Genomic DNA, 14389 nt, shown 5'->3' on the forward strand with positions numbered 1-14389 from the left:
AACATAGAGTAAGGGAAAGGAACCTAGTCATCTCTTTCCCACTTCCTGGGGAGGTTATCTGCTTCCTGGCTAAATTCTCCCTAAGCTGCAAGGCCACTCCATGCTGGAGCACAGAGCTGCAGCAGGGAGAGGTCTCTCCCCCCAAAGACCGCAAGCTGCCAGGGAGGGTGGGGAGGAGCCCCTTCCCTATGTCCCTAGTATCAAGCTGCAGTGACAAAGGGAAGGGGGATGATCCTCGCCATCCCCAACAGGAAGTCAGATCAAGTAAGCCGAAGCCCAACCTCTGACCCCCTCCCCCACCTTGACCGCCCCCCAACCCTGCTGGCCACCAAAGGGCATACCACCAGTTCAGAGCCTCTATCCCCCCCAGCACCACAACCCTCACCCCAGAGCCTACCTCCTGCACCCTAAGCCCCTCGTCCCCAAGCCCCACCCCAGAGTCTGCACTATCAACCAGAGCCCTTGCATCCCAACTCTCTGTTCCAATCCTGAGCTCAACGCCAACTTAGACCTCACACCCCCAGCCAGTGCTCTCACACTCCTGCACCCTAATCCTCTGCCTCAGTCCTGAGCCCCATACCACACTCAGAACCCCTTGGTCTCACTCCCATCACATGAAATTTTGTTACATGTGCCAATTTGAAGGTGATGGGAAAATTCAGAAGAAAAAAAAAAAAAGAGGAACACTGCTCCCTGGACTCCTAATGCAGCATGTGCTGTAGCTATTTAATTTGACATGTTAATAATACCAACAACAGAAGAGAAATGTGGATTTGAAAAACGTTTCTCAGACAAATCTGAATGGAATTTGAGGGTCTAAAGAAAAGAACATTTCCCCAGCTCACAGCTCTGTCCCAATCAAATTTCAAAGGGCTGCCTTAGACAACATAGATTTTACAGCTTCTCAAAAACAGGTTGCATGGGGTTTTATTACAGCTACGTTTTCAGCAAAATCACTCGACAGCTCCTCCCTCCTATGTTTGTGTTCATTATAATTTTTATAGAACTATAGGGCTGGAAAAGATAGACTCGAGAGGTCATCCAGTGTTTCTCAACCTTTTTTTTTACAAAATACCTTCCCCCCCCCAAAAAAAAAGACCTCCTATACCTAGTTTTCAGACACACAATTTTTTTTCTACCTTTGCAACATATTTGTTTAAACTTAATTGTAGCCAGGTGAGCGATGAAATTTTTGAGTGTAAAAAGTATAAAAATAATTAAGCACTGTAAAACTTAAAACAAAAAGTCAATTCTCTCCAAATTTCAGTTGTGTTGATGACTTCTCTTGGCTACTCCTAAGGATACTCCTACCACTTGTTGAGAAATACTGATCTAGTCCAGTTCCCTGCACTCATGGCAGGACTAAGTATTATAGTCCTGCTTATACTTTATGTTTATACAGGAATAAGTTGCCTCTTTTCAGGTCTCTCAGAAAATGTGATTTCAATGGACTAAGAAACTGAGACACCAAGTCTTCTCTTAGATATCTGGACTCACTTAACATGGACACGGACACACACTTCAACAATAATTCAGAATTATCTGCCCACTTTTGTATGAATAAAAGAGCAACACTGCTTTGTGGAGCAAAGGCTGACTTCCTGTATTTGAATCACACCCAATAAAATAGGACTCTAGCCTTATTTTTTGGGCGCTACTGTAATGCATACGTTTATTAATATTAACAGTGGTGGGGAGGTTACATGGGGGGGGGGGGGAAGCGGCCACACGGTGAATGTCTCCCCATAGCCATTGTTTGCTCCGCCAGAAACCTACCCAGAGAGTGGCCCATAAAGGGAAAAGGGGTGGGGAGCGAGAGAGGAGGGGCGGAGCTAATTCGCCAGCCACCCTAAATGGCATGTTACCATCACATATGCTCCCGCCGCAGGCTGCGATCGGTGTTAAACCCCAGCAGCCAAGGGAAGGGTGACACGATACCCCTCCTGCCCGGCGCGCACGCCCCCCAACACAGCCCCGCGGGGCTGTCACTGCCGGGCGGGGCCGGCCTCGGAGAACCCCGCTGTTCAGCCGGGAGCGCCCCCCCGGGGCGGCAGGGGGAGGCGGCAGCAGCCACCTAAACAGCCAACCCCCGGGTTGGCCCGACCCCGGATCGTGGGGAGCAATGGAAACACCCCCCCCCCATGGGTCTCGCCCTTCGCAGCCCCGGGCACGGCCGGGAGGGGGAGGGGTGATTTTGTCACTGCCCCAGACCCGGCCTAGACACCCTGCCCCCCTTTGCCACTGGCGGCGCCGACGGGGAAGAGGCGGACCCAGAAGAGAACCCGTCCCGGACCCGGTCACTCACCCTCCGATCCGCGGCTCCGTCTCGGGCAGGGCTCCGCGCGGCCCCGCTACGGGTCGCTGCTGTCTCCAACCGGCGGGCGGGCGGGCACGCGCGCGTACAGAGAGCGAGCAAGAGAGTCCCGACGGCCCCCCGGATTCGATCCGGTTCCGGGATGGAGGAAGGGAGAGTGCGCGCGCCGACTCCCCCCGCCCGGGACTGGCACTGCCGGCAGCGTCTTTCTCCCCCAGGTCCATGCAGTGGGGGCAGGGCGGGTCACCGGTGACGCCATGACGCACGGCGGAGGGGGGCGGGACGAAACTTCTCACTGAAGTGAGCGCGCGTGCGGCGCGTTCAGTTCCCGGATGTTTCCTCCCCCCCGCCCTTCTTTTGTGGGCTGGTTGGGGGTAGCCCTGAGTTCGGAGGCGGGCGCTGGTCCGTTGAGGGGTGAAGCTGCTGTCACCCTGCGAGGGTTCTGCCCTGGGTGCCGCGCGCAGCGTCCCTGCCCCGCCTCCTCCGCCCTCCACGTTCTTAGAAGCCAGAGTCCAGCTGCGCCCGCGGAGTCTCCCCAGGCTGCGCGCGGGGGTAGGGCGGTGACTTGCAGTGAGCGTGGAGGGCGGTGTCCGTGTTTTGTGCCGGGTCATGATTTACACGGGCACGTGGTTCCATGTGACCGCTTATGGAACCTGGGATCAGAAAACTTTTTAAAACAATTGTTGGCATTTGAAATGTGTTCCCAGAATAAGGGGTGACATGGCTCGAATTTAAATCCCACCACCGGGAGGAAAACGGGGGTGAGCAGAGTAGGCACAAGCGTGCTGATCTTTCCCAGCCCTTCTTCCAATTCTGAAGACCTCCACTCAGGCAAACTCTTTTTGAAGGGTCAGATGCAGAGAGATGCAGAATACTTAATGTGAATAAGAGCTATGGGTGCTCAGCATCTTTCTGCATTTAGTCCATAGTTATGAAGTGTATTGTAAGAAATACAGACTAGAGGCATGGCTTTTTAGTTAGACTGGTAGGACTTCTTACTAGTTCCAAGAACAACAGACATGGGATACTCTGTATTTTTTTTTGTTAGTCCTGACATTAGGGAGTTATTTTAAAATAAACTCCCTTATTTTGAAATAAGTGGAGTCTCAGCACTGTTCAGCCTGTTATTGTGAACTAATAGGCTGATTATTTTAAAATCTGTACTCCAGCTTTCCTCAGGGAATAAGCTTATTTTGAAATAGTTATTTCGGGAGTTATTTTGAATTTAGTTATTTCAGAATAATTTCCTAGTGGAGACATGCCTGTAGGTGCTAGAGGATGACTTTGGTTTGGTTTGGTTTTTTTAATACACCAAAGGTTCCATATAGACATGGAACACGGTTTAATGACAGGGATCATATTTGCTTGTAATGAATATTTGCTAGTTTTTCAACATTTACAAAAAGCCTTGATCCTGCATTCAGATTCCAGTTGAGAGATCTTTGTTTCTGCATAGATCTGATTACAGTATCAAGATATACAAATATCCCACCTAGTAAGCTTGAGAAGACAGTAAGGACTGGCTCCATGCCTATCTACAAAAGCCAAAACAAAACACCTTCATAAGCAGACAACTACAGAGAGTCTCAAGGAGTTGAAGAAAATTCAACTCTCACTATTGGCACTGTATCTTCATTTAGGTTGGTGCAGCCTATGGGAGTTTTTGTAGTACTACTATCTTCAACTGGGATTGTGAATTGAATTCTATGTGTAGCTAAATCAACCTAGCTAAACCTTTATTTGTAGACTCCTAAACATTTCAAATGGAGGTGTAGACCCCTTTGGAAATCTTAGACATTGCTTGCAGACCTCAGATTGAAAACCACTGCTATGGTAACACCACATTTTGTGAACTTCTTAGTCTGCAAATTCCTGGAGTGCACAAACCAGTTGAAAACTACTGCTAAACAGAATTTATGCTTTCTATTGCCAGAATGCTGTGGCAGGACTCCTGGGCTATGTCTACACTCCTGGCTTCTTGCATCAGTAATATGCAAATGAGGCTAAGCGTGGAATATCACCGAGCCACATAAGAACAGCCGTACTGAGTCAGACCAAAGGTCCATCTAGCCCAGTAGCCTGTCTGCCGACAATGGCCAGCACCAGGTGCCCCAGAGGGGTGGACTGAAGACAATGATCAAGCGATTTGTCTCCTGCCATCCGTCTCCAGCCTCTGACAAACAGAGGCCAGGGACACCATTTCTATCCCCTGGCTAATAGCCTTTTATGAACCTAACCTCCATGAAATTATCTAGCTTCTCTTTAAACTCTGTTATAGTCCTCGCCTTCACAGCCTCCACTGGCAAGGAGTTCCACAGGTTGACTACACACTGTGTGAAGAAGAGCTTTCTTTTATTAGTTTTAAACTCATTTGCATGCCTAATGAACCACCATTTTTGCAGAAGAGGCTCTTGTGTCAGAAGGAGCTATCTACGCTGCCCCTTCTTGCACAAGAAAAACCCTTTTGCGCAATGCCGTTATTCCTGAAAATAATTGGCGTAACGGCATTGCACAAGAGGGTTTTTCTTGCGCAAGAAGGGGCAGCGTAGATAGCTCCTTCTGGCGCAAGAGCCTCTTCTGCAAAAATGGTGGTTCATTAGGTATTCAAATGAGGCTCGGCAATATTCCATGCTTAGCCTCATTTGCATACTTCTGACACAAGAAGCTGTGAGTGTAGACATAGCCCTGTTGAGATAGGGGATCTCCTTGTCCTAATTTTTTGAATAGGGTGAATCATTTTCAAGTACATGGGCTTTTTTGTTTATATCCTTGGCTCATCTCATCTGTATATGTGCAGTCCCTCAGGGCAGAATCCACCCTTCCATTAAGACATTAGTGGACTTGCTCAGACTCAGCTCTCCCCCTTTGATCCACCAACCAACATTTCCATGAACAGGGTTACCATTTAGGGTAATCACTCAGTATGGGTGCAATCACATAGTTGGCATTCTGTGGTTTCTAAAGTATGGTACTGCCATCAGCACAATAGGCAGTGGTTTCCATTGCTTCGTGGTCCAGAAGGCTGAGAGGGTTCTGTGAGTAAGTAACTGTGAAGGCAGTTTTCTGATGGCTCAGGTCCAACATGAATAAAACTTCACTGTGGTTACTTACTAAGGGAAAATGAGTATCTGTAATTGGACCAGTATTATTTTGTATGTTGAATCCCATTAAAGTTAGTGGTAACTTGGAGTGAGAATTATGCAGATTCCTAATGTTATCCAGTTCTTTTTACCAGTCTGAAATAAAAACTCTGATCCAGAGCCTAGCTGTTCAGTTATGTGTGTAGGCTCTGAGAAACTCCTGCAAATTAGTAACCGTGAGTAAAATGTTAGACATTTCCAAGTCTACAAATACGTTCAGATCATTTGCCAAGAATCAGTCGTCTTGCATGCCAATTGTTCCCATAAATTTTAAAATATATAAGCACTCTTTCAAGTTGATATAAATACCCAAGTTCAGAATAGTTTTTCTCTTGCAAAGATTTGTGCATGGGAATCTTGTGTACATCAAAAGTATTTTAAATTTTGCTATAAATATGAAAATAGGTACAAATGCTTTCAACACGTATTTGCAATTGATGCAAGTGTGCAAGCATTTCCATTTATCAGGCTGTAAAAATCAAAATTTTAGTATCAAATTTTGCCTGCAGATTTGTATATGCAAGTTCTACTCTTTGTAAGCTCAGATCTCAGAAGGGAATATATATGTAAACAATACTATACCAAGACCTCATACCAAGTTCCAAATACACATTGTGGGCCAACTTTTCAAACACAGGCACACTGGAAGATTTGATACCTCGATTTTTTTTTAAAAAAAAAATCCCCATGGTGGCACTTCACAATCCTTTCTAGCAAAGCCCATCTGTGCCAGTTACATAAAATAGTAAAATGGGTTCCTTTTGTAATGTCATTGAATAGCAACAAATCTAAGGGCTTACTCCATTTAGCTTACTGACATTGTAAGAGAAGTGGTTTGAGAAGGTCTCATGATCTATTGGATTCTCTTGCTGTTGCCTCAATGCACTCTGCCCTTAATCAAAAAAGGCCTGTTTCCTTGTAGGAAAATAGTGCATGTTTAACCCCTTTCTACATTACCATTGTGACGGAGTCAGGGTCCCTCCCGGCTTTCAATTCAATTATTCCCACACCTAGTTACAATAGTTATAACTTGTAGAGAGCCAGCTGACACCTGAGTTTCTATAACAAATTGTGGCCTGTCTAGTATTTTAACACCATTATGGGAATGGGATTAGGTCTACTTTGCTCATTTTGATCATGAGGTAACCAGGTCCCTTGAATCAATCAAAAAGTGTTAAGTAGCAAGATACAAAGGATTAATACTCATCTCAAAGAATGCAGAAACTTAGTTTCTTCTTGTACTTTGAACTAAAATGTGCCCATGAATGAAACTTGTTGACTTGGAAGAGTAGAACACTGACGACTTTGATGATCCTGCAAATAAGCGATGGGAAACCTGGGATGGTGAGTGGGTCACACAAGTGACTCTCCTTCATCTCAGTGGGCTGCAAGTCATAACCAAGATGTCTCCCGCGATAGGGTAGTTTTGCTAACTGCGCTTGCATACCTAGAATTTGCCGGGTGTGACGGTTGAACCATAGCAGCATTTTGATTGGATGCAGAGGCAGAGCCGGATTAAGGGGGGGGGCTAGCCAGGCAGCTGCCTGGGGCGCCAACCTAGGAGGGGGCGCCTGATGGCAGCTATAAGGGGCACCGTGAGCCTGGCCGCGCAGTGCCCCTTAGAGCTGCCATCAGGTGCCCCGGGGTCAGAGGCCACACAGCGCCCCTTAGAGCTGCAATAAGGTGCCGCACGCCCGATTGCAGCTGTAAAGTGCGCAGCACACCGTGGGTAGGGGCTGTGCATGCGCTGTGCGCCCAGGGGTGGAGTCACCCAATGCGTCGCATGTCCGCTACCCGGGGCGCAGGAATGGCTCTATGCAGAGGGAGTGCATGGCTTAAACAGTTAATGTTGCATGCAATCAGCACACACCTCACTTCACCACCCCTTGCTTTATGTGCATGTCATTTTAGTAACACCAGTAGGAAAAAAAACCCTAACTGAATAGAAACCAGTGGAATCTGGCAGCCCTGTAAAGGGGCAACAGTAAACAAAATATCTTGTGAACCACACAGAAAACCCAAATGGGCTGCATGTGGCTCACAAGTTGCAGATTTTTCACCATTGCTGCAAATGATACTTTTGATACTATCACAGTAACTGAACAGTGGTAGTTTAAGAGTCTGTTCCATGACTTCTACCAGTGAACTCCCCTTTAGTCAGAAGCAGACTGTTTATCTTTGCGACAGTGGCCAGTTGGTGATTATGTCATAACAATTGGGATGGCCTTTTTGGGTAGAATAGGAGGAGGTGAAATATATCTGGGTTTTCTAAATAGAGGGAAATGACTAGTCTGTGGTACATTAAAATACCCAGAAAACATAATTAAAGGTTTTCAGCACACATTTCTTTACCTGTTCATAATCAATTGTACTATCTTTTATGAAAATGAACACAAGAATAGAGCCTTATTAATAATATGTGAACTTTAATTGAATCATTAATAACAATTATTTACATGTATAAAATAAACATTAATCTGAGATCAACACCCTATTTGTCTTCATGACCCTTGCTGCAACTCAGGTCAAATGCTTTAAGATGCGGGGATCAGCTAATCATGATGCTGCTTCTGAGTTATGAAAATGTGATATAATCAGCTGAGGTTCCGTAGGAGGGTATGCTCTTCTTGACTTAAGCAAAAGTGCTCCAAAGACTCCAGTTAAAACTAAAAATGCCATTAGCACTCCTCCAAGGATCCAGGTTTCAATTGGTGTAAATTCTCCTCTATCTGTGGGGAAAAGAACAGAAAGGATTTACAAAGATCTTCTCTATCATCAAATCCATCTGAAAATATTATAACTTAGGACAGAAGGTGTTTTTCCAGTCTTAAAAGTATAAAAAATCATTAGGATCCAATTCTGAACCCAGTTTTCAGAGCTCTATGGAATACATAAGCTGCAGAAGGCCAGCAAAAGGAAGGGCATCAGACTCACATATCTTGGGAAAAGTTAGCTTGATTTGTAATGGCAGGAAGAAAGAAACCACACCTGAAATTCAGGTTCAAGCAGGAGGTGAAGTGTGAGACTCACAGCCATGTCTTATGTAGACTAAGAATTCTGTTGTATGGCCATTCCCTGAGGCTACAAAATTCTGTTGTGCGGATATACCCTGAGTCTTTGTATGTCCAGTGTGGTCTATACTAGGATTGGATTCTATTTGATGAAAATGGAAGAAGTCTTCAGATAAAAATCCCAAACCTAAAAATGCAGATATTGGGCTTTATTCTCATGGATACTAATGCCCCTTCCACTCTGCTCTGACAGTGTAAAGGACTATAAAGGGAGTGCAGCTATGATTCATGTTCACTTTAAAGCCTTTTCACATAGCCAGAGTTGTGTAATGTGGCCTTATATAAACAAGAAACAGGAGATCCCCGGAAAGTAGTTTACAAAGATTACACCAACATCAATATTCATTTTTTTGACCTAGGGATGTTTTACTCCACTCTCACAGTGGAGGTGAGCATAAATGTAAAGTGAGTGTAGAGAAGGTAGTAGCATAATTGTATTTAGACACACTCTGAGGCCCTTTTGCACTGCCAAAATAGACCTTAGTGAATATAAGGAACAGGCTATTCAGTTTAAGAACATAAGAACTGCCATATGACATCACACCAATGGTTCATCTATTCCAGTGAATACGTAGGATACTTGCTTTGGGTCACTCTCATTACTGGCACTTCAGGGACTACAATGGAAAAACCAGGCAGTACCGATGGCCCATCAGCCAGAGACATGAACTGTAAAAGAACGTAACCTTTCTTCAAACACATGTGTCAGCCTAGGAAGAATGGCTACAAGGACCCTACAGAGACATGTGACCATGTCACCTGATATTGGAACCCATCTTAAATTCTGTACTTTTCCATGAGAAGCTGGGATGAGGTCAAATTATGAAACAAAGGACTCCTGGCTTATACAAATCCTATTTAAGGGTGGGAAGTCAGGTAATCTAGGTTGTCAGTTCTCAGCTACTCCCCCCCGCCCAAGATGACTGCTGGAAACAACTAAGATTGAACTGGGAGAAGGGAATTGGCCCACAGTGGAAGGGTGTCTGGCCTGTGAACAAGATTATTAGAACCACATTTAGGGTGAGATCTTACATGTAACTAGTTTTTTTAATGTATCTATCTTAGATTGCGTGTTTTGTATTATTTTCTTAGTAATTTCCTCTGCTCTATTTGCTACCTCTTTGACAATTTAAAACACCTTTTCTTAGTTAATAAACTTATTTTTGGTTTATAATATAACCCAGTTTATGTAATTTCTAATGGGGGTCAGTGAGAGGCTATGTATATCTACCTTCATAATGAGGAAGAAGGCAAATTTTATTTAAATTGGGGTTTGTACCCTAGGGGGGAAGGGAGAGCAGTGAGCATCTGGGTGCTGAGTTTTCCCAGAGCTGTTCTCAGTGTTTGTATCTGCAGCTGGATGTGGCCTTGCCCATGGGTTTTGCTAGTGGAGGCCTGGGTCAGCAAGCCCCTTAACTGAGGGACTAGGTTGGCAGAGAAGGGAGTCTCAATAGTGTCTAAGCACCTCAGGTGACATCCCAGGGGTCTCAACCTGTCACATGCCCTTTTCCCTTGTATGATATCTCAAGGTCCTCTGATTCTCAGATACCATCTCTATTAGCTGACCATCAGCGTAGAGGAATTTTTAGAACTAACTAAAAGATTTATTGAAAGCAATGAACTGATAACAAGTTCTTTATGCGTGAAATTACTTCATTTTTCTACAAAACTTAGATGAATTCACTGGCAGCTTTCCTTTTTTTAAAAAAAGTCATTGTAAGTTAAAGCAACATAGAATGAATTAATCAAATACATCAGAAAACTCATATTTATGGTTTCCATCACAGCTCACTCATAATAAGGCATAATGCCATATGAATGACAACATAAGTTATCAATGATAACTCCCAATGACTTCACTGGGGGAGTTTAAGCTGTTCAGAACCATCTAGGAACTGGTACATACTGATAATTAATGTGAATTGGTCAAAGAAGCTAAGTTGTCTGTGTATTCATGAATTTTAATTTTCTGGATTTTGTATGTTTAAAAATAAAACCTTCCTGTTAAACATTTATGATTTTTTTAAAGTAAAATATGCCACAAAGGATCACATCAGTCTACATAAAACATTACGTTTTGAAACATGGTTTTTTAAATCATGTACCTTTATTAGTTTCTCCATCATCTGCCAGCTTTCTCTTGATGGGACCATATGAGACTGTGTGAGTAAGAAATAGTGTTGTTTCTCTTTTATTTCTGGTTATTTTACCATAATTAGTACAATTCTGTTAAAAAGAAATTGCAAACAGTAAGTATCCGTGCATATATGATCCTCAAAGGTAGGTCAAGAATTTACACTTAAAACTACCTGGTAAACACAAGCCTCTGATGAGATGAAAGAGCATCAGAATTGAGCAATGCTCTGAAGAGCAGTGTCTGAGATGAGCAGAGTCATCTTGCTCCAAGAGAGGGCAGTGACAACCATACACACACATCAGTATATCATACGCTCAATACTTAAGACAGAGCTTGTCCTGGAGTCCAAAGCAAGAGTATCTGCTGTTCAGGAGACTCTTATTGGAACACAAACCCTTATCATGTAGGTCACTGGCTCAAATTCAGGTCAGGTCAGATCAGTAGTGACCGGATCTTGCTCACAGATGCATGTGCTTCTCTATGCTGAAGAGTAGTTTTGTTAAACTCAGTGGGGTTACCTGTGAGCAAAGCTACATTGTTACCATCTGTTAGCTGTGCAGTTGCTTGTGAGAAATGAATTTAGTAGGTTCAATTTTAGTGGACAAGGAGAAAAAAGCCACTGTGCTAACTGGCACCCTTTATGTTCTTCTGAGCAGAGACAAAGGACTAACTAGACTTGATAGTAGAAGTGCCCTCTTACCCCTACACAATTTAGCATTAGGGAAGTATGGGGAAGTTTGTAAGCTGCTGATTGTTCTGTAGTTATTTTCTGGATAAACTGGCAGCAGAGGAAAATACACTCCAATCTTTTACAAACATCAAAGTAACTTAGAAAAACAAAAGACTCCCTTAAATCTATGTGTTCAAAATAAGTTATCTACAAATGAATTTGCAATGATCTGTGTGTGTAGAAAAATTAAATAGAATAAATCATTGTGTGTATGTGTATACACAAACACATGCACACCCCTTATGTTCTCTCTCCGTTGTTACATATGTATATATTTATATATATGTAACAACAACGAGAGAACATAAGATGTTTCAGGACATTTGATCACAAACTATAGGGTTCTTATCTGATACCTTAATGCATAATTTCTAGCAGTACTTATATTTCAGGTCTGGCACCAAGTGCTCTAATAAAATACTGGATATGGAAGTAAATTGAAATGTAGTTTTTAGGCTGCAGAACATTAAGCATTTTGATAATAATTAAAAAGATTTGGGGATTACAACAAGCCCCTGAACCCATGTAGGAGGCATCTGCTCACTTTGCAGCCTTGTGTTCTTAGTTCTTTCTCTCAAATATTAACAAGTTTGGCTAAAGGAAAAGATCCATATTAGTTTATCTAGTGCAAATAAATGCTATTCTCTAGCAGAGCTTAATCTCATAGAGGAAAATTTTATATACCCACTAGGAAAGCATAGTTATGGTTTAACTTTTGGTGCATTGCAGATGTAAAGAAGAGTTGCTGTTAGAGTAAGAATGGCTAGCACTCGGTTGGCATCACATAAAGCTGGAGTGGATAAATCACAAGTGGATAAATCAGGAGCACTTCTGCCAGACACAGAGCTCTCAGTACAAAACATTGACAAGCTCCAGAAGTGAGTAATCCTGCTGGGAAGGAGACGTGGCTGGGGTAGCAATAGGACAATGAATATGCAGATTTTAAAAAACTGTTTTGCACACCCAGAAGGAATAATGTTCAGATACTAATAAACTTGGCCTCTCTCATTTATACCCCAAAATAAACAATGAGCTTGAGCCAGCCAAAATATTCCTCCACGGCTGCTGTTCCCTGGAAACTATACAAACCCTTTAGTCTCTGCAGTCATGGAAGAGAAATCTCTAGTGTGATGTCCTGCATTCACAGGCCAAACCTGTCATTGTGTACTTTCCTCTGTCCAATGACAAAATTAGAGGCTTCTCCCAGCCCAAGTTTTATATTGGCAATCTAGTTCTTGGGGATTATTTTGGGGAATTCCACTTAGCAATGATAGGGAATCTCAACATTCTTGTGGGAGACTGGGTTCTTCCCCAGTACTCAGTAATCTGGAGGGGGCATATTGAAAGGTTTATATATCTGAATAGCTGTACAATTTGGGAGATGAGAATTTAAAAAAACAAGGATCAGGATTCAAGAAACCTTCTGCATCCATAACAAAACAAAGATCAGGAGGCAGAAATTCTATCCCTTTCACTCCCTTGCAACACGCTCGGGACTGGTCAGCTGCAAAGACAGAAATAAAGCTCTCTTCATTGGTTGGGCTCTGAGCCCATCAATCCCGCCACTTACAACAGTGCAGGGAAGTTACCAGGGCTGTAGTTATTCCTTCTTGTTCATAAACACATGGTGCTGCTGCTGGAGCTTTGTGAATGTCCTGTGTCGTGGGAGTTGTGCAGATCTGTAGGAAGAGGATTGGCTCATTTAATATGTGCAGCCACAAAGCTTTTACTTAAAGTCTCCTATGACTTTTCTACTAAGGAACTGGGATCCACATACTCCCAACATTTGCAGTGACGGTCCATTTTCATCTGGGTCAGGCTTTAACAGGTCCCAACCCATAGATTAGACTGTCAGCATGCACAATTTCATCTTGTTCCAAAACCTAGTTAGCAGGTAAAGGACTAAAAAATCTACCCAACACTAGAGCCATATTCAGTCATGACATAAAAGGGTTTAGTACAATGGTTTTTGAACTATGGTATTTCCCTATAGTATTGTAATTTGTTATGCTAGGTCTGAATTTTGTCCCAGATATTTAAGACCTGATTCTCACTTATATCAACTTTACATGTGAGTAAGTCTATTGACTGCAGTGGATTTACTTGGATTTATACCAGTATACATGAAAAGAGATTCCAGGTCAAAAGAGGCTGGGCTTTTATTTAGAGGTTATAAATTGTTATCTGGGCAGCTTATAAAAATCAGCTAATAGAGCTAGGAGTGTAGCAACAAATGACACATGTATCAGGGAACAGATGCATACCCTAAATGGGCTGTGGCAGATTTTACTTGTGCTGAGATACTGTCTTGTGTGACTTTCAGACAAAGCACCTGGTTTATCAGAATCAGTTTCCAAAATGTCATACTGATTTCCTCCTTGATTACTTCCCTCGCTTGGTATGTCATCCGGGTAGCTTTTTCTGATGTAATACTTAAGGAAACAAATCTATGTACAAAGCCTGTCATTATTTTGCAGCTGCTGTTAATGTTAAAACAATCTACCATCAAAAATCATTCACAATGATACTGCATTCTGTATCAATGTCAGAAAAGTACATAGCAAATTATACTCTATATTGCTTTGTGGTATCAGAATGTTTTCTCTCCTGTTTCATATGGCAAACAAAGATCTAATCAATCTCCTTGCTATTATAGTGAAAGTTGTGTTATCCGCCACTCTGATACCCAGAAAACTTTGTTAACCGGCATTGCCCCCAACCACAATACCACCGCGTCTTCAAGCCGCCTGTCTGACTCCTGCCTGTCTAGCCAGGAGCTAGACAAGTGGCACTGCGGGGCTTCCGACAAGAGGCACTGCAGGCACCTCCTTCTTCCTCAGCCTGCCTCCAGCTGCCGGGAGACAGATCTTCCAGTAGGGGGCAAGGGCAGAGCAATAAGCTTTGTTAACCAGCACATTCAAATAACCAGCAACCCCCTTTCCGAAGGAGTGGCGGATAAAAAAGCTTTCACTGTAATATAATATAAAATTCAGCTGT

General features: G+C 43.3%; 1 protein-coding gene and 1 long non-coding RNA gene across 9 annotated transcripts in view; both read right to left on the reverse strand.

Moving 5' to 3' along the window:
• The window catches only part of FBXO30 (F-box protein 30), a 28465-nt gene extending 25640 nt beyond the window's left edge, over nt 1-2825 (reverse strand). For 4 of the 8 annotated variants that reach the window (XM_075924370.1, XM_075924365.1, XM_075924364.1 and 1 more), the window contains exon 1: nt 2306-2823. The gene's annotated coding sequence lies outside the window, so the exon portion shown is untranslated. Of the gene's footprint in view, nt 1-2301 lie in introns of all 8 variants that reach the window. The other 4 variants (XM_075924368.1, XM_075924367.1, XM_075924366.1 and 1 more) reach the window with 2 other exon arrangements.
• A 5059-nt stretch (nt 2826-7884) lies between these two features.
• Nucleotides 7885-14389, reverse strand: part of LOC112545606 (uncharacterized) — a 34213-nt gene continuing 27708 nt past the window's right edge. The window contains exons 6-8 of the long non-coding RNA XR_003089135.2: nt 12963-13071; nt 10631-10751; nt 7885-8183 (exon numbers count right to left, since the gene is read on the reverse strand). This is a non-coding gene — a long non-coding RNA (uncharacterized LOC112545606). The remainder of the gene's footprint in view (nt 8184-10630; nt 10752-12962; nt 13072-14389) is intronic.

This window comes from Pelodiscus sinensis, chromosome 3 (genome assembly GCF_049634645.1).
Source record: "Pelodiscus sinensis isolate JC-2024 chromosome 3, ASM4963464v1, whole genome shotgun sequence".
Taxonomy (NCBI): Eukaryota; Metazoa; Chordata; order Testudines; family Trionychidae; genus Pelodiscus; species Pelodiscus sinensis.